The following is a 16575-nucleotide window of genomic DNA, read 5'->3' as shown; positions in this document are numbered from 1 at the left end:
AATCCTGCGAGCAACAATGTCGCTAGAGCCGTGGCACTTTGCTCTACAGCCATGTTACGGAGCAGCCGCTTCATGAGAAGCTCACTTAGCGTTAAGTCTCGTTCTAGTGCTCTCTCATGGTCCGTTCGATTTCTGCCAGCCATGTTCAGCACCCGCTGCACCTCTCGCAACTCCATGCTTTGCCTTTGGCTCCTAGCCTGCTGATCCCTATTGTATTCAACCATGCTTTGCAATGCTTTGCGGGCCAGCTTTCTCTCCTCTTCTAGATCTTCGATGATAGCGTCTGCTGTCCTACCGCGATGCTCATACTGGGCATGAGCATCGTAACAGTTGACCAGCTCTGCTGAATAGCATCTAGAAAGACTCCTAGTCGAATTCCTCGTTAGATCTGTGGTCTAAACTTTCTTCTGCCATTGTTGAGTTATCGTGCTCCACCAAGCTATCGATCAGGTTCAGTAGACTTGTCAAATCCACTTCTTTGGCACCCCTTGCTTGGTCCTGCTTTTGCACATTGATGGTTTGTCTATCTTGGGTCCTCTCTCCTACTGGTGGGTTCCTTGAGTGGTTTATCTGGGTGAGTTCCTTCAGTTATTGAATACAATCCTTTATTTATGGCCACTTAATGTGTGTGTCTTTTCCTGTGCACTTGTGCTCAATCAAGCTTTCAGTTTCCTTAAGTGTACTTCAAGCGTGGAAATTCAGGGTGAGTGCAGCAACCAGTTTCTAGGCAACTTACGCACTCTCGCATTGTTTCGGGCCTAATAGGCTTGTTGGTCAATTTTCCAGTCATCTTGGCAGGATTTAGGGCTTCCCTAATATGTTGCCTTGTTTGTTTTTTGTCCAATTAGGCTTTACAACTCAGCGGTTTTCGTCTAGGTCTCTGGGTCTAGCAACTGCCTACTTCTAGCTGCTAAGCGGCTTTCTGCGCCCTACGATTTTACATATTCAATGTGCCAGAATCAAGTTCTGAGTGTTCCAAGGGCTTTCGATAGTTTGCACTGCTGAGTTTTAGCCGGGTCAGGTCAAATTTCTAAAAATTTGGTAAAAATCTACACTCGGCCCAACTGGTCCGAATTGCAGGGTCCGACTAGGTCACTCGAATGGACCAAGGCGCATGGGCCGAGGGCCGAATTTGGGACTTGGACAGGGTGAGCTCGGACGGGCCGAGGAGCAGACTCGGACAGAGTCACTTGGACAGATTGGCTCGGATGGGCCAAGTGGTCAATTTGGACGAGGTCAATCGGACGGGCCGAGGCAATTGGACCGAGGGTCGAGTTTGACACGTGGCAGAGGGCCAAATTGGTCCACGGTCCGAATGGTCGACTCGGACGGGCCGAGTGGGCCGATTAGGGTTTGGGCCGAGTGGGCCGAATGGTAAGGGGCTGAGGGCCGATTCTAGGACTCAGCCCAAAAGTGACCGTTCAGACGGTCGAGCATGGCACACGTCAACAGCGTGAGTTTGATTTCGATCGTTCCTTGTGATTTACTCAATCGTATCAAGCACAAACCTCCAGATCCTACCTAAGGGGGTAAGGGAAGGGATCCATATACCTGGATAGAGTGGTGGGCTTGTTGTTGGTGTGATCGGATCGAATCGGACAATAGCTCTCTCTCTCTCTCTCTCTCTCTCTCTCTCTCTCTCTCTCTCTCTCTCATTGAAATGGTCACAAATGAGCTCTCCCTTGACCTCTTGGCTCTTACATCCCTTCTCGGGTATGGTTTGGTGCCCCCAATCACTCACTTGCCGATCTTAGGCATCACAAGCGAGCTTTTTGCCATTTTTTGCACGATTTTTGCCCTGTTTTGCCATGTTTTGCAATAGTAAATCCTACCCTTCTCCGGTGTGATTTCCTAATCCTAACCTACTCTAAATGCAATAAGAATCGAAAGCAAAACACTGAAATGATTTCTCCATGTTTCCTAATCATCAAACAATAAAATAACCCAAAATACTTACTTGTTTTGAAGATCAAAAACACCCAAACTTCCTACCTATCTCAAGCTCCATTTCGGAGATGAATCCCTTACTCCGATGCTCGATATGAGGCGCGTAAGTGCTCAAGCTTGAATCCATTGGTCCCCGTAATGGAACCAAAATGTGGAAGCTTTTGCTCAACCACCAAGACCCACGGACCGCTTATTGTTTCAAGCGTTTCAAGCAAGCTCTAATGGCTATCTCTTACCTAGCCGACGTGCCGTCGATCCTACGAGTGTAGTGAGCTTACCTTAGTGCCGATATGAGTTGCCTCCTCTCTCACACACGCCGATAGCTCCACAATTCTAGATGCAAGCTCAAGCATCCTCAAGCATCCTCCATAGCCGCACGCGCAAGAAGAGAGAAGAGAAGAGAAGAAGAGAAGAGGAGATGGTGAAGAGCTTCACCCTCTTGATCCCTCACTCTCACACACTCACTCCCTCACACTCTTACACTCCCTCTCTCAAGAGCACACACAAGCAAGAAGATGAAAAGGAGAGAAGAAGAAGAAGACTCTTGTTGCCACACACCAAAGAATGAGCTCTTATTCACTTTTTGAACTTTATATATACAAACCCTAAAATCCCATGGGCACCCATCTCTTTTTTACATGAGCGGCCATTGTGGTAAGGTTCTTTTTTCCATTTCCATCTTCTAGGCTTATGCCTCTAGCCTACACCCATCTAGTATTTTACAATTGGCACAGGAGGGAGTCTGGTGCTCTTTTACAAGAGTTTTCCAAGTTTTTTGAGGTGCCCTTCATTTAAAATTGCGCTTTTTTGCCTTAGCTTGGTTTTGGAGATTGCCTATGTGTCTTTTCTCTTTTTCCATGTTTATCTACTCTTTTTCTTCCTCTTTTCGCCATCTGGACCTGGGGCCATCTCGATTTGGGGTTAACAGTTAGCATAATCAATTTTATCATACAAATCATGGTAATATAAATCTTTAAAAAATGATCTTACTTAAAATGCATATCTTATGTATCCTTATAAGTGATTCATCAACGAATTGAGTAGGTGGATGCTCTAAGTATGAAGTATCCTATGCTCCCATGTCAATGTCCTGACACAACTCCACATACACTAGAAGGTCGATAGACATTTCACCACAAAAGGATGAGTCCTCAAAGAATTCTTGAACTCCTGTATTTCCATCATTGTTACCCGATATTGGCTCCTCTACATGCTCCAAGCTTTTGGTGGCCTCCACCCCCTGCAATATCGACCCCTCTATTTGCATATTGTTCTCATCTATGCTCGGAACATTGCTTTGATCATATACTCTCGCACTTCGGGGAGTTGAAGGTATAATATACCACTATCGAGGTTATCAGGGGTTTGGATAGAAGATTACATGTTCACAATCACGTATAAGAGAGATTTAACTATTGTGACATGTACCATGTCGTAATACAATTAAAAAACAAATGAGTTCATGCATCTGTTCACAATGGGCCGGCAACACAAAGGTGTCGAGAAAATCTGTCCATTTTTTTTTCAGGATCTATTTCGAGAAATCCAGATGGACCTTGTCAAACTGTTGCTCCAGCTCCTTCAAGTACCACTTTGAACCACTACACATTGAATAGTATCATGGAGAAGCTACGGTAATCCACCGTAAAACAATACTTTGCAAGTTCCAAAATACTCCATCTCATCTATAACCGTGTTTGGATCCGTTGCTCATCATCGGCTCTCTTGCTCAAACCTTGCCATGATACCACAATCTGTTGTGGAGTGCATTTTGTCAATATGCTCCACGTGGAAATGTCATCCGCATGACCACGTTGCACTATATATTTTTTATTGTACATTGAAATACTCAGTTAGTTGTCGCATATAAAATATAGATACGACAAACCCTAAACATGTCATCACCTTTGGACTACATCCCCTCGAGAATTCCCACTCCTCGTTTGAGACCTCCGCCCCTTTGCAAGATGTTGCGGTCAAAGCTTCATGCAACCATCGCGTTGACATAAACCGCAGCATCTCCTCCATACCCTTGGAATATCGAATCGGTCAATGGCACGTACTACATTGAAATTCAGATCGTGCTTTCTCTCGATCTTTCCTAGCTTGTTGGTACCTAGCGAGCCACGTCTCCATAGAGGCATGGTGCAACATACAAAAGCAATTCACTTTCTCCTCCATTGCAGCATCCATTCTTTTTTCTACCCCATTTCCAACCACCACATCTCCGGTCAATTTATCATCGTCCTTCAGCGACCATAGCATACTATTGTCTGAATCTACCATTGGTAGCCATTGTGAAATATACACTAGCGCCTCAAACACCAACCAACCTTCAGCCATACTACCTTCTGGCCAAGCTCGTTGTCGTACAAAGCCTTTCAGGGTTTTCATGAAGTGCTCCAAGAAGAACATTCATCGTGTATGGACAGGTCCAGCAATCTCCACTTCATCTACAAGATGCACAAGAAGGTGGATTTGTATCGTAAGCATGCTGATAGGCAAGTATTTCTCAAAGAGGCAGAGTGTCTCCACTGCTCCCTACCTCACGCATTCAATAGAAGACGTCTTAATCTCCTTTTGTGAGATCCATTGCATTAAAATTGACAACCTGTAAATGGCACTGTGTATTTCTGGACTAAGGCATCCTGTGATCATGATCAGTAGTACAAATTACCACAAATGAGAAAGCATTATGAACAATGGCTACACTCCAAATAGCAAAATGCACACACCAATTACAATCCATTGGTAGTAAAAACCTGACATATCTTATGCCAGTCATGGGATTTTAGCCCTAATAATTGGTCGTCTTTATAAAATTCTGACCTGAGAGAACGTATCATGCCCGTCAGAGTGCGCATAGACTTGACTATTTGCTTCACAATGCGCTCTTCTTTAGTGGACAAAACCCAAGGAGCATGAGGTAGCTGCAAGCGACCATCAACACTTGACTATGGCCAAAGCGCCTCCATCTTGCCTACCTCCTTCAAATCCATTTGTGCCCCTATAGTGTCTCTCTTTCCTATGATGTGGTCCCGTAGCAAGCTTCCCATGTTCTTGAACATATGCATGGGATCCAACAAGTGGTTGATCTGTAAGTGGATCGAATATGGCAACTCGTAGAAAACTGAGAACCGTTGCATTCCCTTTGGATATGACTCCGCGTGGACCATTTTCAGCTCGTACCAACTTGCAACATTCATATATGTTGGAGGTCGTCCAAGAAAACCTTCCCTGAGTTCATGACCCTCTGGAAAGAAAGTGGTGTCCTACCATTGTCTTCATGGTTTGTGACCTTCATGAGTCTAATTGTGGCCCGCACAATGGACATGCATGATAATCTGAGGTAACCAGACCTATCCCAACACCTCTATCCAGTGAATACAAACTTGAACGAGCTATAATAGATATTACCAACGAGAATGGAAGCCTACTTACCTGAGCACTCTCCGAATCCCAGGAAGTCATGCATCATCAGCATGAGAATGGCTTGAATATTGGCAGACCGTCGATCATCGCGCTTATTCATATCTTTTACGATGACCCTCTCCTCCCACAAAATCTTAAGCTCATCAACTAATGGACAAAGATACAAGTGCATATTTTTGACTTTGTAGCGGTCGGAAACGAGTAAGCTGATGAAGAGATTTCCTTTCTTCGTAGAAATCCTTGGAGGGATATTGTAGTTGAAAAGGACTATAGGTCACATACTGTAAGAAGTTGAGTGCAGACCGAATGGGTTCACGCCATCCATTGCAAGACCAAGTCGAAGATTCCTTGGCTCTCGAGCAAAGCCTGGGAAGGTAGAGTCAATGTGGCTCCATGCATGTGAATCCGATGATATTCATTGAACTCCATCTGTGGACCTATTTTGCACATGCCACATTGTCAAGCTCGCCATGCCGGACGTACGAAACATGTGGTTTATGCAGGGGATAAGTAAAAACTGTCTAAGAACTTTTTGAGGGATGGTTTGCCCTTGCAAGTCCTCTCGATACCTATGAGAACCACACTTTGGACATGTCTCCATAGTCTCGTATTCTCCTCTAAACAGTATGCAATCATTGATACATGCATGGATGCTGTTGTAGTCCATGCCAAGCTTTCGTAAAACATGTCGTGTATCATCACGAGACTCAGACATGGTATTTGCATGTCGTAATATATGATACTTCAATAACTTGAAAAATTTTATAAAACACCTTGAAAAAGTACAAATGTTTTTAATGATAGTGCCGAAAAGAAATCAATTAAGCATACGTACAAGGTACCTAATCAACTCGGTCACACTCGCATCACTCCACCCGTATTTTGCTTGCACACTTAGGATTGCAAGCAATGTCTTCATGTGAGATACTCGGTACCCATCATATAATGGTATGGATGCTTCCTCTCTAAGTGGATCAAAAGTCTCGACATCCATGGGAATCAATGCATCGATCATTGCCTCCATCTGAGGCTCCAAGATTGTAGGTAAGTCTCAAAGGCTGCATGTCTCCTCTGGTATTGACAGTATAGATTGGGTAGTACCTTCCAAGTGGTGGATTGGCTCAAGAACTCCATCCATCACACACCCATGAACTCTTCTAGTTGGCTGAAAAGGGTGCACTCCTCCTTGGGATGAGACATCACCTCCCTGGATAGACAATTTGCCAGCCACACCCAATCTTTTTGTATATGGTATTCAGTTAGCTTTTGAATACAATGCATGATTGATATAAACTTTTATTACCGTTTGCTTAAAATCTAAGATCGCTTGATCAATAATCTCAGATTGAAACTCGTCGAAGTGTTGTACATGTTCTATAAACAATCGATGTTGTTGTCTAATTGCTAGCTTAGATTGAGAGCAACATTGAGAGCAAGGACATGGGACACGCTGATTAAGATAGGCCTCGCGATCTTGAACATCATGACCTTCATTGTTTTCCATTTTGTCTATGTTACAACAAACAATTTGTTTTTGTTATCATTCTTTTTTTCTTTCTTAAATTGTTTGAGAAGGGATTTCTTCTCTTGTAACTCAGCAAAAATTAACGTATGTTAGAGTGTTTCCCGTCTCGTGGTATTGCATTGGACCTCACCAGACCTTGCCACCACTCTCTCTTTGTTTTTTATCCATTCATTCTCTCCTCTCCTTCCATCTCTCTCTTTTTCTCTTTCTTTATTATGTTATATGTTTATTCCCTCTCTCTCGTTCCTTCTTCCTTTTTCTCTTCCTCCCCCTCTCTCATTTCCTTTAACAAAACATATATCTCTCTCTACTACCAATTCCCTTTAAAACATCTTGCTCTCTCTATCACTACCACTACTACTACCACTACAATAAACAACAAAAGAAGAAAAAACTACTACTACTACTACTACTACTACTACTACTACTACTACTACTACTACTACTACTACTACTACTACTACTACTACTACTACTACTGTTGCTGCTGCTACTACTACTACTACTGCTACTACTACTGCTACTGCTGCTGCAAACAAGAAAAGAAAAACAAAACTACTACTACTACCACTACTACAACAACAACAACAAACAAGAAAACTAAACAACAATAAACAAGAAAACAAAAAAAACCATTACTACTACAACAACAACAACAAACAAGAAAACCACTACTACTACTACAACCATGACTATTACTATGTCTACGACCATGACTATGACTACGACTACGACAAAACACTACCACTACCACTACCACTATAATAAACAAGAAAATAAAAAAAAACTACTACTACTACTACTAATATACTACTACTACTACAATAACAATAAACAAGAAAAGAAAAAAAAAACTACTACTAAAAAAAAAACACTACAAGATATAGGCCTTATACTGACATTAAAAGTGATAAAAATGTAAATAAAGAAAATTTTTCCCATCGTCCCAAAAAGCGTCATTATTGGTGACGCCATTGAACAGTGGGTATTACGTCGTTATCAGCATCGCTATTTGCGTCAGTATTTGCGACGCTAATACCGATGTAAATAACGACACTGATAACGACGCTCTGTGATGCTAATAATGACGCCAATAACGACGCGTGCATGTAATTTTGTGATGCTAATAGTGATGGTAATAGGAAAAAAAAATACTATGTGCTTTATTTGGGCCATACAAAATAGTTTCTGCACTATGTACAATGCTCATGTAAATAAAGACAAAGTGTACTTAAATCATAACACTAATATATAAAATAAATGCATGATCACATAATGAAAGCAACTGGTACAATCATGGCAAGATATCACTACTACATAGAAAATATCAAAAAAGAAAGGTGTGTGAGCTCCAGGGATCCAAGGGCGAGCTATATATCCTCACCATCCGAAAGCTCGTCCCATCACAAAGAAGTATCGAACGGACTCTACAAAAAAAGAAACAACTACACATCAGTCCACCATACAATAATGCATTCTAATTAAACATGGTAACTCCAAACAAGAAAGATGAGTGACTTACAGCACCGCCGCGTCTATACAATCAGTCGATCAATGCAGTGAACCTGTGCCTCTCTGCATATCGAGTCTCAAGGCTGGTCAAATCACGATATGTAATCGAGTGTTTTAAAGAAAACAAAATATTAACTGTTAGAAACATGTATGTCAGTACAAAGGATATTGCAAAAAAATAAGCAAGCAAAACAAAAGAAAAACTTACAAAGTCCTCCATATATGACCTGTGGCCACCACTCCCAAGATGATGGACCACTCCAGCCTCTAGTCGTACCCTCGTCGCCTCGCGCTGCTAACTCCAACATCTTGGAGAATCTCTAGCCTCCTCCCTCAGTCGCGCCAGTCGCCACGTCTAGTCACTCAAACTTTTCAACCCCACTCTTGAGTGCCTTGCGTACGTCCGATTGTCTGCGTGACATATATGTACACATGCACTCCATCATCCAGCCCGTAGAAAATCCATCTCCTATGGCTGGAACCAAAAATTCCTCATGCAAGGATGCTACTATGTAGTCCTTGCTCCCCTCCAGTATGTTTTTCCAATGATCTAAGATGTTGTGCTGAAAAACTTGTTGGCACAACTCTCTCATGCGAGCCATCACCCTCCTTCCCTCATCATTCATTATGATGGCTCTTGATCTATCATTGACAAGATAGGCATATCCCTCTGGGGTATGCCTAAGATGGGTCCTCTCCCACCTGCGACTTCACTCCTGGGCATATCCAAGAGACCCATGTACATCTGGTGTACCGATCGGGGTAGTATCTATCAGTGTAGACCCCATAGGGGTGCCACCTGCAGACAGCTGAGCAAAAGCTGGAGTAACTGGAGTAGACATCCCCACAGGTGAGACAAATCCTGGAGGTGACACAACTTCAGTAGAACGACGAGACGGAGACACCGCGTTCATGCCTCCACAGCAACCATGTGAGCCATGCTCCCTAGAACCGCCACGAGAGCAAGGAGTAGCACCTGTATCCTGTGCCAATTGTGGACTCACTGCCTCCATATCTAGGCAGCATCCCCTTGACCCTAAAGCACTCCCTCCCTCTGGCCCAAGTTTAGAGCATCGACCTCATCTACTCGAAGCTAAAGCATGTGATCACGCCAAAGTAGATCTAATAGAGCGGCCTAACGATGTCCAAGACAGCTCTTGGCCCACCATGTCTCTGAATCTTTCCATCTAATCTAGAGACATGCACATGAAGATATCCTGTGGTCGAATAGTATCATGGAAAAGCTATGGTAATCCACCATAACAATACATTGCAAGTTCCCAAAATACTCCATCTCATCTATAACCGTGTTTGGATACGTTGCTCGTCGTCGGCTCTCTTTCTGGAATCTTGCCATGATACCACACTCTGTTGTGGAGCGCATTTTGTGAATACACTCCACGTGAAAATGTCGTCCACACGACCACGATGCACTGTATATTTTGTACTGTACATTGAAACACTCAAATTAGTTGTTGTATATAAAATATAGATATGAAAAATCCTAAATATGTCATCACCTTTGGACTACATCTCCTCGAGAATTCCCACTACTCGATTGAGACCCTACCCCTTCGCGAGACGCTGCGGTCAAAGCTCCATGCAACCATCGCGTTGACATGAACTGCGGCATCTCCTCCATGCCCTCAGGATATCAAATCGGTCAATGGCATCAAAATTGAGATCCCGCTTCCTCTCGATCTTGCCTAGCTTGCTGGTACCTAGCAAGCCACGTCTACATAGAGGCATGGTGCAACATACAAAAGCGCTTCGCCTTCTCCTTCATTGCAGCATCCATTATTTTTTCTACCCCATTTTCAACCATCACATCTTTGGTCATTCTATCATCGTCTGTCAGCCGACCATAGCATTTTGTTGTCTGGATCCACTGTTGGTAGCCATTGTGAAATATTCACTAGCGCCTCAGACACCAACCAACCTTCAACCATGCTATCTTCTAGCTGAGCTCGTTGTCGCACAAAGCCTTTAAGGGTTTTCATGTAGTGCTTCAAGAAGAACATCCATCGCATGTGGACAGGTCCAGCAATCTCCACTTCATCCACAAGATGCATAAGAAGGTGGATTTGTATCGTGAGCATGCTGGTAGGCAAAAACATAGACCATCTCCACTGCTCCCTGCCTCATGGATTCAATAGAGGATGTCTTAATCTCCTTTTGTGAGATCCATTGCACTAAAATGGACAACCTATAAATAACCCCGTGTATTTTTGGAGTAAGGCATCCTGCGATCGCGATCGGTAGTACAAACTACTACAAATGAGAAAGCATTATGAACAATGGCTACACTCCAAATAGCAAAATGTGCACGCCAATTACAATCCATTGGTAGTACAAACTTGACATATCTTATGCTAGTCATGGGATTTTAGCCCTGATAATTGGTCGTCTTTAGAAAATGCAGACCTAAGAGAACGCATCATACCCGTCAGAGTGCGGATACACTTAACTATTTGCTTCACAATGTGTTCTTATTTAGTGGACAAAAGCCAAGGAGCGCGAGGTAGGTGCACGCAACCATCAGTACTCGGACTATGGCCAAAGCACCTCCATCTTGCCTACCTCCTTCAAATCCATTCTGCCCCTATAGTGTCTCTCTTTCCTGTGATGTGGTCCCATAGCAAGCTGTCCACATTCTTGAAATTATGCATGGGATCCAACAAGTGGTTGATCTATAAGTGGGTCCAATATGTCAACTCGTAGAAAACTGAGAACCGTCACATTCCATTTGGTTGTGACTCCGCATGGACCATTTTCAGCTCATACCCACTTGCAACATTCATATGTGTTGGAGGTCGTCCAAGAAAACCTTCCCTTAGTTCATAACCCTCTAGCAAGAAAGTGGTGTGTCCATGATATACCATCTTCTTCATGGTTCATGACCTTCGGGAGTCTACCGCACAATGGACATGCATGATAACCTGAGGTAACCAAACCTATCCCAACACCTCTATCCAATGAATACAAGCTTGAATGAGCTATGATAGATATTACCAACGAGAACAGAAGCCTATTTACCTGAGCACTCTCTGAATCCCAGAAAGTCATGCATCATCCACATGAAAATGGCTCGAATATTGGCGGACCGTCGACCATCGCACTTGCTCATATCTTGTACGGTGACCCCCTCCTCCCACAAAATCTTAAGCTCATCAACTAATGGATGAAGATACACATCCATATTTTTTACTTTGTAGCGGCCGAGGACGAGTAAGCTAAATATGAGATGTCATTTCTTCATAGAAAGCCGTGGAGGGATATTGTAGTTGACAAGGACTATAGGCCACACACTGTAAGAGCGCAGACCGAATCGGTTCACACCATCCATTGCAAGACCAAGCCGCTTGGCTCTCGAGTAAAGCCTGGGAAGGTAGAGTCAATGTGGCTCCATGCGCGTGAATCCGCTGTTTATCATTGAACTCCATCTGTGGACCTATTCTGTGCATGCCACGTTGTCAAGCTCACCATGCCGGACATACAAAACATGTGGTTTATGCCGGGGATAAGCGAAAAGTGTTTGAGAACATTTTGAGGGATGGTTTTCCCTTACAAGTCCTGTCGATACCTCTGAGCATCACACTTTGGACATGCCTCCATAGTCTCGTATTCTCCTCGAAACAGTATGCAATCATTGATACATGCATGGATACTGTTGTAGTCCATGCCAAGCTTTCGTAAAACATGTTGTGCATCATCACGAGACTCAGGCATGGTATTTGCAGGTGGTAATATATGATATTTTAGTAACCTGAAAAAAATCATAAGACGCCTTCAAAAAGCACAAATGTTTTTAATGATAGTGCCGAAAAGAAATCAACTCAGTGTACATACAAGGTACTTGAATAACTCGGTCACACTCACATCGCTCCATCCGTATTTTTCTTGCACACTTAGGAGTGCAAGCAGTGTCTTCAGGTGAGATACTTGGCACCCATCATATAATGGTATGGATGCTTCCTCTCTAAGTGAATCAGAAGTCTCGACATCCATGGGAATCAATGCATTGATCATTGCCTCCATCTCAGGCTCCAAGATTGTAGGTAAGTCTCGAAGACTGCCTGTCTCCACTGGTACTGACGGTATAGATTGGGTAGTACCTTCCAAGTGGTGGATTGGCTCAGGCACTCCATCCATTGTTGTCGTTATGTTATGAGGACACAGTGTGAAAAAGTATGGAATGCATCATCATTCAACTTCTCTATTGATCTAGAGAGTCAACGTGATCTGAGCCAATAGTACTAGTGTGAGTTGCATGGATTATCCGAAAATACTAGATTTTTGGATAATTTTAGTCTATTTTTATATTATTTATTGTAAAAATATGAAAAAGTTAGAAAAAGCTTCGAGATTAGGATGGCACGCAAAAAGCTAGTTGCTTTTTCATCCAATTAGGAGATTTTTCATAAAAAAGACAGATTGACAAAATCGCGCGCATCGCTATCGCAGTAAACAGGCTGAAAACTACAGATTCAACTGAAACAAGGAGTGATCTAGAGATCCGTGACCAGGTGTCCTAGAGTTTTAACCCCTTTTCGGAGCCAACGGAGCCATCAGATTTGGGTTCCAGACAACAGAGAAAGAGCTGATTTTTTTTATTCACATTTTTTGTCTACGAAGGAGCTCTAGGAGAACTAATGCCTGGAGATTGCTTCTGAGTAGTGCAAAGATTCCAGGTTCTTTCAATACATATTGATTCAATTCATTGTGATTTGTTTTTGTAGTGTTTACCACTTGGGTATTGTCTATCTTCTCTTCCATCTCCTATCTCTACTTCCTTCTACTTCTGATCCCCGGTGGATTGGACCTTTCAACAAAAACCCCTCTGACATTAGTGAACCCGATGGGAAAGGTCGTCAAAAGAAGGAAAGACAAGATGGGAGAATCTTCGAATATATTCTCTAGTGATGTTTTGCAACAATTGGTGCAAAATATGAATATGCTTATGCAGGTACAACAACAACAACAAGTGATGCAAGCTTCAGCTCAAACAGAAAGTGTTGTGATGAATGCTTTGCAAACAATCGAGCGTGAGGTGAAGTTATTCAATGGCAAGAATGTATCTGCATATGTACATACTGAGAGCAAAATTTTGATGCCTAGAAATGCGTAAAAATAGCTAAAAATTACAAATATCAAGGAAAAAATATTCAACGTTGAAGGCGGCGGCTCGACCTGGGACGATTTTAAGCGGCAAAGTGCTTTAAAGGCGCCCGAGCGACACTTGTTGATTTTTCATAATTTTTCAGACTATCGTGCAGGTTGACAAGAGTTACCGGCCAATGCAGGATACTGAGCCGAACGCCCATGATTTTTTAGAGCTCAATTCGGAGTCTGAACGGGAAAATGGCCACAAAATGGTCAAGATATGAAAAGGTGGACACTTGGGAGGCCAAAATTGGGCATGCCTTTTGAGTTTGGACCCCCCCTCTAAAATTTTATGCACCTTATGAAGCAAAAAACGTGGAGAGAGAATGAGGGATGAAGAAAAAACGTGGAGCAACATGGCGGCCGTTTTTTGCGCCCTCTCATGATGGAGATGGAGTATGCAGACTGAAAGCAACCCATAATCTGATTTCAGTCTTTCTCTCTCCTCCCTCTCTCTCCTCTAAGGGCCGATTCATGTGTGAAGAAGAAGAAGAAGAATGGATGACGGATGCTTGTCCAATGAAGACCGGATTGTTCTGTGATGCAAGAGGAATGAAGATTGCTGATTGTGGACTGTCATGAGCATTAATGGCTGCTAGAAATCAGTCCCGAGACATGGCAAATAAAAACCCCAACCCCCAAAGAACGGTAATTTCATTTTTACAAAGGAAATTGATGTTTTATGCAATTTGCTTCATGAATATTTGTTTCCATGGGATGATTATACATCATAATGTTGTTTGCTATGATTTTGATCAGTTTATGCTTAGAAAATTAGAAAATCATAAGTGTTGTGAGACTGAAATTAATGGTGTAAAACCCGTAAAACACGCGAAATAGGAGGAAAATTGGGTGTTTTTGATATATAAATGGAAAATATAATAAGACACGCCAACTAAATTTATGTTTTTGCTGCAAATGAACCTAAGGGCCATAGCCCACAACTCATTTTGTATTTTCAGTTATTTAATATTGCGAAAAATACAAGAAAAATAGAAAAAACGGGTAAAAATAAGGGAAAAATGGATTTTGAGTGCCCAAAATTAAGGAAAAATAAGAACCATGTTTGTGAATGTTTGTGGGGTCTGAAGCATGAGGATTTGCCTCAGCTCAGTCCCACATTTTTGTTCTAGCATGGTTTTCTTTACTTTTTATACAACAAAAAACATGGAAATAAACCCTAAACCAATCAATAATGCACAACCTAAACGGGTGAGGGGGTAGAGTGTATAAAAGGTATTTAAATACTAAATAAAATGATGAAAAGCTTGCTGGTTTTTATGCATATCATTTAGGTTGGTCGATAATTAAAGATTAAGAACCTAGTAGCACGAGGGTTTCTCGGTGCTGGGTTCATGCAACGCCGCATGTGAGCGGTAGTCAAAATCATTGAAAGAAATGTTTTTCACATGTGCACAAATGCTAATTATCTTAATTGTTTGAGCACGTGGACATTCACAATTTGCATTCAGCATAATAATTAAAGGGTATCAGACAATACCTCCTGGATGCATAGCACCTGTATTCTCTAGATCGTGACCAACGTTGAGTGCGTAAGATTGTCCCAAGCTGTAGGCTAGGCGTTGGGTCTAAAGGGAAAGAAAGTGAGGAAAATGGTACATTCCTGGATACAATCAATTGGTACCTTGAGAGAACTATGTGCGAAGTGTTATGTATGTTTAGCGATGCATCGAGGGGCCAATCCCCAAGATGTAGAAGAGTCGCAGTGAGGTAGCGGCAGTCAACCATGGGAGGACCTCCTATGTTTGTACTTCGTGCTATTTGGCAATGTGCTAGGGACTCCCTCTGAGAAGTGTTAATTGGGTTAGAGTTGGACTATGAGACGTGATACAAACGCAAGATGTTTAGGAAGATGATGTATGTGTCATCCACGCTCCTGGCCGCGAGGCCGTGGGGTTGTTGAGCGCATGATAGAGGTCCGGCTAGTGCATGAGCCAGTGCCGGCCCGTTTTAGGTCCCATCAGTGGTGCGTCTACCGAGAGCTGCCGATAAGTGGTGGTCTCTGAATCTTGGTCTCATAAGGGACCTGTTAGCTTTATTCTATTGGTCGATAGCCGCCTTGAAGCGCTGGATATCAAGTTAGTTTGATAAAAACCCTGGTCATCAGTATAACGGTCAATCCAAGAAATCCCCAACACCCAAAGGATACTTTGTCTATCTTGAACAGTCTAGTGGGATCTTTGACACGTTGGGTGATTGAATATTTTACCCTTTTCCCTGAAAGTGATACAATGCTTGAGTTTGGGTCACTATGGAAAAATACCCATGGAGCTACCTCTAAGATTAATAGCCCATGGAGATTAGAGAAAAGGGAAAGTGAAAGTAGTGCTAAGATGACACTGTCATCTATGATCATTCATGATGATAATGTCATAAAAAATACTATGACAACGATGGTAAATATGCACATAGGAGGACATGATGATTATGATCTAAAGATACATCCGATGTTAGTGCCCGACGCAGTTGGGGACCGTAGTGTGATTGCCAAGACCCATAAACCATTGGATGATGTCCATGTGTGTGGAAAACCATTGTTAGTAAGGAGGACTTCATTAGGACCTATCCTAAGTTCTAGCAAAGTGGTGGCAGATGAGAATAGGCTTACTAGAACATCACTAGTAGATGATGGGATAGATTCCCTATTGCATAGTGTTGGACTCCCTAAACCACTTTGTGAGTTGGCGGAAAGGGAAGTTCATGGAATTAGTGACTCTTCCACACCAGTAAAGGTGGAAATGGAAGAGATTAAAGACCCTAACACACTGGTATTAGGTCAAGAGGAATACGAAGATTTTGATGACCCAGTCTTGATCCCAAAGGAGAGGACTAAATACCCTCCTCTTTATAGGGATCTCCCAGTGTTTTATGGGTTGCCAAATGAGGATCCGATGGTGCATTTGAGAGAATACGACCTAACTTGCTTGGCAAGTGGGTTCGATGATATACATCGGATGCTCGTATTCCCAAGTACC

This window comes from Lygodium microphyllum, chromosome 23 (genome assembly GCF_053477565.2).
Source record: "Lygodium microphyllum isolate KBCC chromosome 23, Lygodium_microphyllum_v1.1.10, whole genome shotgun sequence".
NCBI classification, from domain to species: Eukaryota; Viridiplantae; Streptophyta; class Polypodiopsida; order Schizaeales; family Lygodiaceae; genus Lygodium; species Lygodium microphyllum.
This window is presented reverse-complemented; position numbering follows the sequence as displayed.